Here is a 6,070-nt window from a genome sequence, read left to right on the forward strand (position 1 = left end):
TTCCCAATCTGGATTCTGCAATGGAATATCTCTCGAATCCGGACGGCTGGAATACGCTCGCGCAAGAGTTTGCAGGCAGTCATGAGCCAACCTCCCCTCCTCATCAAGTGGTAATAAAGATGCCAGATTAAGGGTATTAGACACTTTCATGGTTCCATCTTCTGGCTCAAGTATTACTGCTTGGTATTGCACCATCCTACTCGCGGATAACCAGTGATGCCCTTTCTGTCCTAAAACTGCTGCAACAGCATGTGGCACATAAACAGTCACCTTTTGTCCCAACGTCAATTTTCCTGCTTCTTGTATCAACAACACAGCAGCTGCAACTGCTCTCCAGCATCCTGGCCACCCTGCACTCACTTTATCCAAGTGTTTTGGAAAGTAAGCCACAGGTCTTTTCCAGTTTCCTAAAGTCTGTACGAGCACTCCCAATGCATGGTGCCCTCTCTCATGTACGTAAAGGTCAAAGGGCTTTGTTAGGTTTGGAAGTCCTAATGCGGGAGCACTCATGACAGCAATCTTGATTTCACCAAATCCTTTTCGGCATTCTGGAGTCCACTCCAGCAAGTCTCCCGGCCCCTTAACAGCTTCATAGAGAGGCTTTGCCATTAATCCAAAATTAGGTATCCACAGGCGACACCCCCCGGCCATTCCTAAAAATCCCCTAAGGTCTCGTCTTCATTTTCGGGGGGCGATCTGACAAATCGCTTCTTTCCTTTTGATTCCTAATTTTCTTTCCCCCTGGGATATTTCAAAGCCTAGATAGATTACGCTTTCCTTCGTGATCTGTACTTTTTTCTGAGACACCCTATATCCTGCTGTTGCCCCCAAATTTAATAAACTGATGTTTTTTTCTCTACATTCTTCAGTCGTGTCTGCCCCCAATAAGATATCGTCCACATACTGTAATAAGGTAGTGGTATCTGTCTTACCTTGCCATAATTCTAATTCTCTTGCGAGTACCTTACCAAAAATTGTAGGGCTGTTCTTGAATCCTTGTAGGAGTACTGTCCAGCACAACTGCTTTTTGCGTCTCGTTGTAGGACTTTCCCAGTCAAAGGCGAATAATTGTTGACTTTGTTCCTCCACAGGGATACAGAAGAAAGCATCTTTTAAATCCATTACTGTAAAATAGACATTTGAATCATTTGTTGTCGTTAACCAAGTGTGTGGACTGAGTACCACTGGGTGCACATCAGTCGCTATCTGGTTAATAGCTCGCAAATCCTGTACGAGACGATATTCTTGTGAATGTGGTTTTTTAACAGGCAGGACTGGATTATTGTACTCGGATTGACAGTCTCGCAACAGTCCCTACTTTAAGAAATTAGTAATGATAGGCTCCGGTCCAACACGGGCCTCTAACTTCATGGGATGCTGTTTTCGCCTTACCGATTTAGCTCCTTGTTTTAAGTCCACCTGTACCGGTTCTACATATCTGGCTCTCCCAGGTTTCTCCGTTGCCCACACAAAAGGGACTACTGTGTCCATTACTTCGGAGGGAATTGCGCTTGGTCCACTCTCCACCTGTTCAGAATCCAGTGCTTTCTGCAACATAGAGGCTTGTGCTTTCCTGGCGCCATTTTGTGGAATGTGCACCTGAACTTTGTTTTTATCAAAGGTTATCTGTGCCCCCAGTTTATTCAGTAAATCCCTCCCCATTAGGGGTAATGGGCATTCTGGCACATATGAGAATTCATGTGTTAACACTCTATTTCCTATTTTACATTTAATTGGTTGAAAGAAAGGTTTGACCTCTCGCTTTCCCGTGGCCCCAATTGCTGGCATAGAGAATTTACTCATTGGTCCCTTACAGCTGTCTAATACCGAATACATTGCTCCAGTGTCTACTAAAAATTTAACTGTTTCGTTCCCCAGCTTTACTGAAAGCAGGGGTCCGGCTGGGGAATCCAATTTCTCAACCCCCCGGTCCCCGTCAGTCTGAATCTTCTTTACTGATCAGGAGCAAATCTGCCTCTGGAACAGATACAGACAGAGGTTTCCAGTGATCTGATTGTTTCTTCGGGCACTCACTTCCCCAGTGCCCCTTCTCCCTACAGATCGCACGTCGGTCTCTCCTCAGTGAAATTCTGTTTCCCAAATTCCTTCCTACTCTATGCCCTCTGCCACATCCTCGTCCTTTTGGAAAGCCTCTTCCCCGAGAGGAAGTTTGTGCCTGGGCAAATGCAGCTGCCAAGACTGCAGCATTTTGCCTCTTATCTTTCAGTTTCTCCTTCTGCTTTTCCTTTCTCTCTGCTTCTTCCCTGTTATTGTACACCTTAGATGCAATTTCTGTTAATTGCGACATTGACATCCCCGACATACCATCTGCTTTCTGAAGCTTTCTCCTTATAGCTGGTGCCAATTGTCCTACAAATAATGTAGTAAAAGTCGTCTTGTTCGCTTCGTCCTCGGGATCCAAGTCTGTCCATTTTCGGGCGGTTTCACATAACCGCTCGTAAAATGCAGAGGGATCCTCATTCTCACCCTGTGCGACTTGATATAGTTTTGCAATATTCTTGGGCCTAGGTACTCCATGCTTTACCCCATATAATATTAACTGTTGCTACTGTTTAGTCATTAACCTGCCTGCCCCTGTATTTTGATCCCAGTCTGCTTCTTGGGCCGGCAGAAAACGGTTCGCTCCATCTCTAGCACTTTCTCTTTCATTTTCCTCTCGAGCTGTGTCCAATACCAGTCTCTTCTCCTCAGCTGCAAGCAAAGTATTTAAAAGCACCTGTAAATCCTGCCAGGCTGGGTTATGATTCGCAATTATCATTTTAAAGGATTGATACATCTTTTCTGGATTTTCTCGGTACGACCCGGCAGACTCCTTCCGATTCATTCAATCTGGAGTTGAAAAAGGCACCTTCGCATCTACAGGCAGTCCGTCTGGTCCCACTGCTTGACGCAGCGCGGCCTCAATCACAGCATTTTGTTGAGCCCGAGTAGCCCGAGTTCTGCCTGCAGTTGGGCTACATGCCTCACTTCCCTTACCTCTGCCATCGACACTATCTTGATCTCTTTCCGGAGAGACCAATAATTGTACATCCTCTTCCTCATCACCCACTTTTAAACATCTTTTCCCAATACTACAAGCAGAGCAACACCGAGGCATTTTCTCTTTGTCTTCCATCATCATTAACACATTGGAGTCAGAGACCAATAGCTTACATTTTTTTCTTCTTTCATGATCATTTCTCAGAGAGAAAAACAAATCCACCTATGGGACCTCATCCCATTTGTTCTGTCTTCTGCAAAACAACAGAAGTGGCAAAATTGTATTCTAGTTTAGTGTTCCCATTTCTGGCCATTTCCCCTCATCCTCCACTTTATACATTGGCCACCACTGAGTACAGTATTCCCTTCATTTTCTCCTTGTTAAAGGATCCCCACCAAACTTATCCCAATGTTTCAGGATGCATCCTAAAGGAGAACAGGGGGATACCCCTGCAGATTGTCCTGTTCCCATATTATTACCCTTAAAAGAACATTCTTACCAATTATGCTTTCGTACACTCCAGTCGCACTGTCCAAATGTGTACAAAGCTTACACTGGGTTACCACAACCAATTGCCCCTATATCATACCCTCGATGCAATGTCTCTTAATGATTACTGCGTTGCACCTTTGAGCCGCTTAACCCGCTTCGACCGGGGAGGGTGCGCGTGGAGTCCCCGAACAAAATGGTCGGTGCGCGCTGGAGTCCGAAGAGCAGCATCTCCCCGCCGGGAACTGGCAAGATGATCCGGGCAAGGCTTTACAGGGAGGGTCCCATCTGGGTCACCAGAAAACTGCTGTCCAAAAAGCGGATTCGTTGTGCAATAAGCCAATAATTACACACTCAGCAGAGACATTGGCTTATTTAGCTCAGAGCTGCGCAAGCCTGGGTGCTCGGTGGTTTCCCACAAATCAAGCACCCGCCTCCAGCTTTTCAAGTAGCATCAAGACAAACACATTGCCAGGTTTGCAACTTTCCCTTTTGCACTGGTTGGTCAGGGATTTCTTCATTGCCCGGGTCCCGCCCCTGTCTCTCAAGGTCCTGAGGAGGAGATGGTCATTCCAGCAATTGACACTGCCCCAGCAGGGACAGCAGGTGTTATCTCCCAAGGTCCTGACGAGGAGGAGATAGTCCAGACCTCCTAATGAACACTGCTCCCGCAGTGAGAGGAGGCTTTGTCTCCCAGGCTCCTGGCGCCCAAGCAGGCCTTATTTCAAAGCCTTGACATCCTCCCTTTCGGAGTGTGAAGCGCAGGAATGCAACCTGCTTGTAACTCCCTCATTTTTCCAGCCTCCACCAGCTCCGGGGCCCTTTCTCACTGGACTAGGAGTGCGGCCTAAGGCTCCAGCAAATTCAGCTAGTCATGCTAAGCAAGTTTTATACAAGTTGTGCGAAGCGGCTACCTCTAGACAGCTTCAGTTCAATACTGATACGTGGACCGCCAGTTCTTTTGCCAAATTGGCAATACGTACCTAGAAATAAAACATTTTGATTTAATGTTTCTTTTAGGGCTTTAGCAGTTCTAGGATGCCCGTGATTAAAGAATGCTTCTTTTCAGAAAATAAGAAGTTATCCTAAGCTACCTAGTTTGAACATTCTTTCTGAGCTTCCCAGGGCTGTCTTGTAACAGTTTCCCACAAATCAAGCACACCCCCGGCCTTTTCAAGTAGCATTTTTACAAACACATTGCAAGGTTTGCAACTTTCCCTTTTACACTGATTGGAGAGTAATGTACAGACAATTATACTACTGCTTACACACCAATTTACTGTTACACATGCTCGGGGAGGGGTCTTCACCCGGGCGTGGGGCTTTTTGGCCTATGGGAGTGATTTTTTGTGTTTTATGGAGGACAGTTCAGTTAGGGATAGATGCACCTCCAATTCTTTTGCCAAACTGGCAACACGTACGGAGAAATACAGCATTTTGATGTAGTGTTTCTTTAGGGCTTTAGCAGGCAGAGTCCCAGCGGGGCGGGGGAGGAGAGCTGGGGCACAGGCTTGGCCCTGGAGCCCCCCCGCCTGTCAGCAGCTGCCCCCGGGCCAGCTCCAGAAGCGCAGAGCTGGCGCCGGCGCTGGGGCAGAGCGGCGGCAGCGGGGCGCGAAGGAGAGCAGCGAGCGAGGCCGGAGCAGGCGCTGGCGCGGAGCTGCCGAGCAGCGAGGCGAGCGCAGGGGCGCGAGCGTGTGGGCAGAGAGCCGGGCTGCCCCCGAGGGGCTCCTCGAGGGCGGCAGCAGCACCCCCGGCCGCCAGCATGCCCGGGCTGCCCGCACAGGGCGGCGCCGGCGCCGGCGCGCGGAGGGAGCGCGGGCCGCGGCGGGGGTGCGCGGCCCCCTGCGCCTCCCGCGCGGAGGGCGCCCCTGAGCTCACAGAGGGGCCCCGCGCTGCGCTGCGCTGCGTCGTGCTGCGCGGTGTTGCGCTGTGCTGCGCTGCGCTGCGCTGCGGTGCAGTGCGGGGCTCTGCGCTGCGTCGTGCTGCGGGGCGGTGCAGGGCGGGGTGCTGCAGGGCGGGGTTTTGCGCGGGGCTGTGCCGCGCCGCGCCCCGCAGACGCCGCTCCGCGCGCGCGTTGCTCGAGGGCGCCGGCGGGGGGCGGCTGCTGGCGCCGGGCAGCATGGTGCGAGCGCGGGGGGCGTCCGGCGCCGGGCGGCGCCTGCTGCTGCTGCTCGGGCTCCTGGCGGCGCTGCGTGCCCGGGACAGCCGGGCTGCTCCGCGGGCAGCGCCGGGCCCAGGTAGGGCGGGCGGCGCCGGAGGCGGAGGCGGAGGCGGCGCGGCAGGCTGGGGGCGGCGGGGCCGGCTGGCGAGCGGCCGGGGCGGCGGGAGGCGGCGTCGGGGGCCGGGAGCGGCTGGGCGAGGCTCGTGGGGCCGCGGGGAGGGGGGTGCGCTGGGGGGCGGCGGGGGCCGGGGGCGAGAGCTGTGCCTGGAGCGGCGCCTGGCGCTGGCTGACGGGAGCTGTTGTCCCCGCGGGCGGTTGCAGCGGTGCCCGGCGGCGATGGCGATCCAGCTGCGTGGCCGGACGCCGGCGCCGAGCCTCGCGGACAGGCTGGAGGTGAGTCCTCGGGGGACCTGAGCTTC

This window comes from Dromaius novaehollandiae, unplaced genomic scaffold (genome assembly GCF_036370855.1).
Source record: "Dromaius novaehollandiae isolate bDroNov1 unplaced genomic scaffold, bDroNov1.hap1 HAP1_SCAFFOLD_63, whole genome shotgun sequence".
Taxonomy (NCBI): Eukaryota; Metazoa; Chordata; class Aves; order Casuariiformes; family Dromaiidae; genus Dromaius; species Dromaius novaehollandiae.